The sequence below is a fragment of the Protopterus annectens genome, chromosome 12.part0 (genome assembly GCF_019279795.1).
Source record: "Protopterus annectens isolate FY-2018-M chromosome 12.part0, PAN1.0, whole genome shotgun sequence".
Lineage (NCBI taxonomy): Eukaryota > Metazoa > Chordata > Ceratodontiformes > Protopteridae > Protopterus > Protopterus annectens.
In genome coordinates this window covers 1,314,064,190-1,314,074,395 of record NC_056746.1, presented here as the reverse complement: position 1 = coordinate 1,314,074,395, position 10,206 = coordinate 1,314,064,190, and positions in this window count along the sequence as shown.

Below are 10,206 nucleotides of genomic sequence, written 5' to 3'. Positions count from 1 at the left end.
TTATATTCTCTATGGTACCACTTTTGCCTTTCGCTGTTACATTGGTTATGCAATTTGGAACATCATGCGATATTAACTGTCCATTTTCTAATAGTAACGTCCCTGATATTTCTGCCTCTGTTCCTGATATTGCTCTTGTCTGTTCCACTGAGTGTAATTCTTTTTTGGAGCCAGGTAATGTCTGCCCCCCTGAAAATTTGTCCCCTTTTCTTTATATGTTCCTTCACCCCTGCACGTCATGTCCCTATCATCTTCCTTATGTTCACGCTTCCATATGTAAGCCCTATTGGTTTTATATTGCTCCAAATCCCACTGTATTTTTTTGCTTTTCCTAATAAAAACCCCCTTTGCCTTTGATTCAGCCATTTTATACTGTTTGTCATATAGATCCTGCCACTGTGGAAACAACAAATCAGTAACAATATCCTGGTTCAATTTTTCCACTTCACATACTAATCTAGATAATCTCTCATCATTCTTTTTGATGAGCATATTCATATAGCTAAAACCAAAGCTGTTAAACATCGTATTAAATTCTAACATAGTATCATCATCCAAACTTAATCCCATGGGTATTTTAAAAAATCTAAGTCCCATTGGTACGATACACAATGAAATACATTTGGATAAATATGCGTTGTCTATTTTGATACTTTTTAATGTAAACAACCATTTCCCCAAAGTATAAATCATATCTCTTAAAGTCCCCTTATTACCAGTGTAATGTCTTTCATTTACATTGAATTTATTACCTACTTCACTGTCTGTAAAATCAAATTCATTAGTGAGAAATTTATCTAAATGATTAATTTCTCATACTTCTTTAGTAGTACCAGAATGAGTGCCCTTGCTGTTACGACTAGAGGAAGTAGTAACATGGAGGTGTAGTTTTGTGCAATACTATGGACTATGTCAATGAGATGTATAACATCTTGCTTGAATCGGGAAATTATGAAACTATTTTGATCAACAAAATTAACATAGGATACAGAAAGATTGATCTAGCTTTGGAAGAATATTTGTTAGATAACAGGATCACTATAGAGATATATAATTTTTTAAAAGTAGATCATCCTATTTTGGCAACGATTGTGGGTATTCCCAAAGTCCACAAAAATATACTACATCCTCCATTTCGTCCTATTGTCTCAGGCAGTAAGTCAAAAACCTACCAAATGGGGGTAGTTATAGATAGATGGGTCAAGCCTATATACGGCAACATACCACATATGGTCAAAGATTCGTGGATGTTTTTGGCTCACTTAACACCTAACATTTGCAGAAAAGACTAACCAGATTGTTTGTATGTTTTCAGTGTAATTCTTTTAAACAATAAATTCTTAGTTACCCTGTTCGAGTCGTGTTCACTCGCTATACTTTTCAACATTACTTAGACGGTCATTTCCGTCTAGTGGATTGTGTTTACGGTGTTGTCTTTTATAAATGTTATGTTCTAGTCGGGAACTAGATCATACACAGCAGCCACTACAAAAAAAGCAGCTAGAAGCTGCTTTAAAAGCTACAAAATACATTTCAAGCAAAAAAGGCAGAGACTGAAGCATTAATTTAAGTGTTTAACAACTTTCAAAGCTGTTAGAGGTGCATCTAGATTGTAGACATTTTCTGTGTGGCAGTGCTTAGTGTTTTATGGCTGTTGAAGTCATAAAGCATGTCATGCTCTCACAGTTTTGTGTTTGAAACTAGCTGTAACTCTGAGAAACTGAAGCACTGTGTACTACAAGGTATTACAATAGGTCTCTCCAACCATAACCATCTAATTATGTGTTCTTCAAATGGCTTTCAGGTTTCACTTCTTGAGCTTCTTTCCATTCTCAAGATGACTTTATTGACACGTATGTCTTAGCTAATGATAATCCTCTGTATAGTTTATACTACTACTAGTCATGCAATAAAACGCATACTACTTCACTCAACTTTCATGTTAATAATATTGCAAATATCACGTTAGAAAGACATGCAGCAGATGAACTGGTAAGGAAAGGAATTGTCCCTACGTGTGTGTGTGTGTGTGTGTGTGTGTGTGTGTGTGTGTGTGTGTGTGTGTGTGTGTGTGTGTGTGTGTGTGCGTGTGTGTGTGTGTCTAGGCTTGTCTTCCAGTAGAATGGCACCCTGTCCATATCTGACTTCTTCTCATATGCCCATTGCTTACTGGATAATTTCAGCTCCCCATCACCCTGAAAAAGATAAGTGGGATGGGAAAGATGGATGGACAGATATGCAAGACTGACAGTCCCTGGGATAGGGGAATATGCTCTTTCCTCAGGAACTGTACAGTCTAGGAGTTAGTAATATATAATTTGCAGAGGGAGTGAGGTACAAGGGGTCTTGCCTCCCTGCAAAAAACACTGTTATCTTTTCGGCACGTTTTGAGAATTAGTCATGGAGCATGCACATTAGCCAGCTGACATTTGTGTCAATGTTTGGGAGGTTTAATAATAGTGAGTAAATCCATATATACATATATAGTATATATCTTTATATAATGTGTGCATGTATAGATACACATATTAAGGGCTGAAAGAGAACAAGGGCTAAATTATCTTTTCCTCTGCAACAGTAAGTCAAACAGTGTATAATGGTTACTTTGTGAATAACAGATAGTGGAATAGCTACTGGCTGACAGATTCAGTGCCAACTTTACCCCTCTTCCCCTCCCAAAGGTCCAATAACAATGCCAGTAGATTGCCAGGCATGCAGTATTACTGCTGCATAGGTTAAAACAGCACTGTCCATGGCAAAGAATACAGCTTCTATGGGACCTGACAATATCCCTGGCTGTGTTCTACATGAACTGCTGAGTGAACTGGCACCTCACCTGTTTGCCCTGTTCAATCACAGCCTCACTTCGGGCTTTGTCCCTACCAAATGGCGTAATGCTGCAGTCATCCCTCTTCACAAAGGAGGAGTGATTACAGACCCTGGGAACTATCACCCCATTAGCCCGATGAGTCTGATATGCAAAGCTATGGAATGCATCATCATGGACCTAATAAACAAGGATATAGGGAATCTCCAAACTCTGGATCCCATACAGTTTGGTTTTGTGAAGGGTAGATCATGCCTGCTTAACCTGGTCAACTTCTTTGATTCAGTCACCAGAACTGTGGATGAAAGCAAGGTGGTTCATACAGCCTACCTTGATCTGGCCAAGGCCTTTGATACCATTCCCCACTCAGGAATCATAGAAAAACTCACTAAGCTAGGCATCAACCCATATATCACTAGGTGGGTTGCAAACTGGCTCACAGATAGAACCCACAGTGTGAAAGTAGCTGACTCCAAATTAGACTGCTGACCAGTCACTAGTGGATTACCACAGGGTTTGGTCCTAGATCCTCTTCTGTTTAGTATCTACTTCTCTGAAGTCCAGGCCAACATGAAGGGACTCTGGCTGACAAAGTTCACAGATGATTGCAAGTTGGGAGCTATTATTAACTCCCCAAATGATGTTGACATCCTACAGAAAGGCCTCACTAAGACCAATGACTGGTGTCAGATCCATGGCTTTAAGCTCAATGCCAAAAAAGTGTTATCATCCCCTTTGGGAAAAACCCAGTTCCCATGAATTTCCACATCAGTGGTAGTCCACTAAACACAGAAAGGATTATAAGAGATCTGGGAACACAGGTTGACAGCAACCTCTCTTTTGACCACCACATTGCAACTCTGGTCAGAAAGTCCTTCGATGTGGCACATCTCATTACTAAGGGTTTTGCATCCAGGAAGAAAGAGGTCATTGTCTCCCTCTACTCTTGGCATGTACCTCACTAGACACCTGCAACAACTGGAGAGGCCACAAAAGTACCTCACAAAGAGGATACTAGGCCTTAAACACTTGTCTTACATGGACAGACTCAAAAAACTCCAACTATTCTGTCTCATATCACCTACTTAGAGGCGATCACTGCTTGACTTACAAAGCCATGTCTGACCCAGCTCTGTTAGAAATGCTACATCTAAAGAAATCCCAATCCCTCCACACCACACGCTCCAGAGACCTCTACCTCATTACCACAATCAACAGAACATGCTGGAGGAACAGGTTCATAACCCAGAGACTGCCCATGCTATGGAATAGACTTACAATACGTGTCAAACAGAGCACCTCACTGGCTCTCTTCAAGAGAAATTTTGATAAGTGGATGGGAAATAGAAAATTCACCCCAGGATCACTCCAGTGGTTGTACTTGACAGAGGCACCAGGAACTACAGTTGGTTGGCATGATGCCAGGATAATCCTATGGGCTAGGCTTGTAATGGCTCCAGAACACCTTCTACACAAATGCACCTCTGCTGATGAAGGAACTTGACACACCATCGAAGACTCCAACACTTTCATAGGATAAACTATAGATCCCGTGCATTGTTCCCATAATAAAAAGTTTACTCTTAATTCTGAAAAATGTTTTACACTGATTCTGAAAGGATTACTTCTCAGATGCATAGAAGAGGGCTTTAGAGTTTGACTCTCTCCTTCTCTTGTACTAACTGAAGCTAACTTAGTAACTGGTTTAGTGAGTCAAAATATAGACACAATTGAAGCTATTGTGAAAGCTGGAATAATCCAGTTCAGATTAATCATTTTATCTGTTGGGGAAATTAAGAGGCTTGATTCATGCATAATTTGTTTCTCCATTAAAATTCTATTAACCTTGAAGAGTTTCAGTGGTAGGAAAATCTAATTTTGCTGCCAGCAAAACACATGGTGTTTTTGCATTACAATAACTGGATAGTATAGCATTTGGAAAAAAAAAAACTTTGAGATGATATAAGAAAAACATTGTTAGTGTACTAAATTGTTACACTAAAGATTCCTCTTACAAACATTCTGAATGTTAAGTTTCATCAAAGACTTGATACACTGCTACTTTTAAATGAAAAGTAAAAGTCTACTCTTATTGTATTTCTAGCTGCAAAGATTACTAAACTTGCTAGAAAGTTTGGCAATTTTTTTCTTTAGACATTGGAGCATGCAAGTAGAAACAGCATTAAACTAGGAAGGCATCTGCTGCTGTGGAAGTTTTTACAATGAATGCGGCAGGTTTGGTAATGAGATTGGATGCCTTGATGGCCAGCCAGGAAGGAGATGACCATCTAAGGCATCTATCTCTACTACCTTGGGGAAGGACTTGGTTCATCTTGTGGATGGTGTGTCCTGTTAGTAGCTGTAGCAATGCACTACTGTACTTGCATTGAAATGACACCTTACATACATCTTTAAGACAAAAAGGAAATAGTTAAAAATGGGACTGAGGGCTTCTAACTATTAACTTCAGCCACAAATGCTCATCACTCCTCTAGTGGCATAGCCATCTGTGTATCTCTCCTCAACTCAAGGAGAGTTGTTTTTTCAAGCCATTATGAGGCAGGTGCAGATGACTCACAAGGTTACATTCCCCATGGGGGAGGTCCCAGCCATGGGGCACAATGAGACAGGATCATCTGATAAAGCACAACTGAAATGGTGAGCAGAAGTGAGTTGCTAGGATGGGAATGGCACTGCTGAACTCTGGAAGTAGAAAGATCTGCTATAGGAGCATAAAATAAATTAAGTGTAAAATCATGGTTAGGCTACATTGCACAGTTTGTTTTGCATACTTTATCAGGGACCCCAAATAAATAAAGAGAAGTGCAATAAACTTGCAGCCATATAGTATTCCATGAAAATTATATGCTAATTGTGAAATAAATACAGCAAACTGGCCCACTAATGTTGCAGCTATGAAATATCTTAGCATCACCCATGGCCAAAATGTTCACCACACACACTAACTGCTAAGAGACACATGTTTTTTAATGCTATTAGTAAAGGGTAGTGCAGTGGTGCAGCAGTTAGCATTGTTGCCTTACAGCGAGAGGTTTTCTGGTTCGATTCTTGGCTGGGGTGCCTTCTGTGTGGAGTCTGCATGTACTTCCTGCATTTGCATGGGTTTCCTCCCACATTCCAAAGACATGCATCTGGAGTGCTTCTCCCCAGGCCTCCACTGAAAATGGGCTCTGTCTCAATCAGATTTTCCCAGTAAACAAATGTTAAATAAAATAAATAGTGTTGTCAGCAATAAGAGCTGATAAATTTTACTTTGCATGCAAATGTCACAGTTTTGGAAATTTGTTTAACTCAATCACATTTGTTCTCCAAGTGAGTGAGAGACCAGAGAGTGTGAGAGAGAGAGAGAGAGACAAATACACACACACACACACACACACACACACACACACACACACACACACACACACACACACACACACACATACACATGTGTTCAGTAGCTGAGTTCTATGATAAGATCAAAGCCCTATAATATTATCAACTGGGACATTTTTTCAACACCCTGCTCTACATCTTAAAACACTTGATCACCTGTCATCTGGAGCTCAACAGGGCCTAGGATACACTTTGAGTGAGGAATCAATAAAATTTGACATTTCACTTTGCCACTCTGAATTCACAAAATCTTTAGGAAGTTTACATATTGTGTAAAGCCCTCAAAGCATATCACTGTCAGATGAGTTGAATGTTTTAAGACCCAATGCAGAGAAGTAATGAAATATAAATGACTTTTAAAAATGAAAGCCTAAATTTTCCATTTTTAATATTATTTGATTGGTAAAATAGCAAGGCAGGGTAGGGCAGCTAGGCTTCATCATTTTGATGAAATCTAGTAATTCATGAAAAAAAGCCTCCCTGTCAATGATTATTTCTTAATTATGCTATAGGTTATGCTAACTAAGCACAATCAAAAATGTTTTGCTGGCTAGCACAACATTTCAGTATCTGCTCTCCTGTTATAACTCCTGTTACAAAGCTGAACAGTAACCAACATAACACTAACATGGGCTGAACAGTAACCAACATAACACTAACATGGGCAGTCTGGTTCATATATGTATGTATGTGCCATATTTAAATTTTAGCCTGCATTAACTTTTTGCCCAGCTTTCTTTTAATATAGATGCCTTACCATGTTTCTATAGGACCCCCAATTTCCCTGCTACACCCAGCAAGCTTACATATTTCACATCTCACAGAAACTTGCGTAATAAGCTGGTAACATTGTTTCCAGTCAACAACTTGCAATCCCATCTAAATCATGGATGACTACATTAATATGATATCTTATTTTGTTCTGACAGAAATAAAAATAAGAACTTGAAAATTAACAAAAAAAAGTCTAATCACCTCCAAATGTTACCTACCAGCAAGGTGGCTAAGCGGGGTAAGACTTCAGGTCATTCCATAAACATCTAGCATTGCTAATAAGAGCAAACTATGGAATGACCGATGTTTACAATGTAGTGGTGGTGTACTTTGCAGCATAGTGCCCCTTCCCTGAAACTATGTTGCACATTACACAAATGTGTCTGGTCCCCACAAACTGGAGTTCTCACAGCACCAAATCACCCGAAGTCTACCATATTGCCTAAAGAATGAAATACTTTTATGAATCACGCCTAGACATGACAGCAGAACACAGTACAGAAGTAAAAGGTACCTTAGTGAGGTACACTGTACATTACAACATAGCTACATGTTCCTATTTAGTAAGGAATAGTGTACCTAACTAAGCTAGTATCAGTGTTGTGCTGTGTAGCACTGTCATGATACGCAATGCTTCTCCCCATCCTGTGCAGAGGTGTGCATAATACACAGTCTGTGTAGTTCAGAAAGCCAGGATGTGTGTTATATGCTGTCATGAACAATCAGGATTCAGGTCTCTGAATCACAGTGGTTCCTGGTGACATACAAAACACAGTGCCCATACATGATGCTTGTCTACAACAGTGCACTCTGTCCTTGAATACCAGGGGAAAAAGTGTATCTGTAAACCTGAATAGCATTTCTAATACATATGTTGACCTTGAAAGCTGATTACAAATCAACAATTGAGATATTAACGAATTACTACATCCCCTCTGAAGGCTAAGGTGGAAGAAGTATAAACTTTTGTCCCAATCCTATCCGAAGCTTTTCCTACCTTGTCAGGAGGAATAGGGTTAGCAGCTGTAAGAAGTTTAGCTGAAGCTAATTTTGACAGAGAGATAACTGCAGGATCTGACCTGGTGTTAGAAAAAAGGAATCTGTGGGACTGGGGCACCTTGTATAACTTATCAAACTTTGTGGGAGCAATGGCTGATTGTCAGGCAGATAGATGGTGACAAAGAATGTGTCCTCTATGTCTGGCAACACACGAGGAAAGCTGTAGGTTGAGGAAAATCAACCTGTAACAAATTATAATATCTTTGCTGAGGCTCTAATATTTCTTTTTGTTCAAATTGAAAGAAGTAATTTATTCTGGCAATGCTATAAGAAAAAGACAGCTCTTCAGAAGGGGAGTCTGAAGAATGACATTCCTCAGAATCAGATTCCCCATTTTGCAGAGAGGGAATTTGGGAAGTATGGTCCAAGTCTAAATCCTGTCCCTGAGACTGGGAATCAGAATCTTAGAGAGAGGAAAAACCTTTTCCTTTTTAAAATGATGGGAAGACTCATCGTGTAAAAACTGGAATGCTTTAAATAAAACTTTAGCAAAGTCCAGCCAATCCTCTTTATCTATTTAGGAGGAGTTAAATGTCTAATCTTATGTTTTCTTTTCTGAAGGATGGTCCCTTCGAAATGAATAAGCTCTTCAGAGCGGATCAATGAAGGAGGAATACCTGGTCCCTTTACCAATGCCAGCAATCGTGGTCTCCTTACCTGACAAGGGGAACTGAACAGCAGCAGAGGAGATGCCTGAAAGGTTTCCCAAGGATCAGCAACAGTGGCACCAAGAGTAAGAGATGAGCAGTCCAAAGGACAACTGATGGCCACAGCTGAGTCACCCATCAGTGGCTGAGGCAAGACCAAAGCCATGAAAATACCTGTTCTCTTCTTGTGGCTCAGGGAGGGAATGATCAAGTTAGTGGGACACAAGTCCATGTCCTATTCACAAAAGGTGTCTGATAAGCAGTTAGTGGAACTTTGAAAAGTCAATCTTAGCTACTGACAGAAAAGTTAAGTTCTGAATTAAAGTTCTTTTGGTGACAACAACCAAATGCGCTTGCCCCAGTCATTTTCAATACTTTTTGACAGAAATGTAAAACTTTTCCTCACAAAAAAAATGATAAATTATAAGAAATCCCTACAGGGACCCAGGATTTTCTGTCTACTACAAATGATGTCTGACAAGCGGCTAGTGCATCCTTGAAGAAACAGTCTTGCTTCATGACAGAAAAGTTAAGTTCTGAGGTAAAAATGTTAGTGACAGCCATCAAACACACTAGCCCCAGTCCCTAACAACACTTTTTGATAGAAGGGTAACAAAATATGATAAATAATAAGGCAATACCAACAGTGACTTTGGGCCATCTAGCTACCAAAAACATTTGTCTTACAAGAGGCTATCAGAGCTTAGGATAGTTGTGAATCAGTGTAACAGGAAAAATAAGTTTTGATGAAAAGAATTTAAAAACATCCTCCAAAACCTCAAGTCCTACCCCCAAGCCACAAATTTTGACCTAAAAGTAAAACTTTTTCAAACAAAATACGGTATTGAAATAATGCATCTCCTATCTCCACCTACAAGAAATGTCATTATATGTAATATTCTAATGTCCAAAATAGAATACTGTTTCCCACTCATTATCTTTTACTCCATTTCAGACATGCACAATATTTAAGCTGCTCATAACAAAATTAGTATGCTCCCCCTGCTTGCTGAACCAAATAAACACCACCACAGCCTACTCAAAGGCATAAGTTCACTGAAACAAATACACACCACCACAGCTGACTCAAAGGCATAAGTTGGCTGCCATCCAACTGCAGAGCCACCATGATTTTCAGCTTTCCTTTTCAAAATCATTAATCTAGGGCATTGTCCCCCACTTAAATCAAAATTAATATTTAAGGAACAAAACTATTCACTCAATGACAAACAAGATGGCTCCCTATACGTAGGCAGGCCATGATTTAAAACAACAGAAGGCAAAAGAGCTTTCTGTAACCTCAGGCTTGCTGAAAGGAATGACATCCCACCTTATAATAGGCAACTAAAATCTCTAAAATCATTTAATAAAGAACTTAAATACTGGCTTCAAAACCAAGTTATATTTAATTATTCCCGTGGCAATGGTGAAAACACAGACCTTTTATGTCCTTCTCTGCCCCCTGTAGCTCCTCACTGCTCATTTCATAAGACTTCTCCT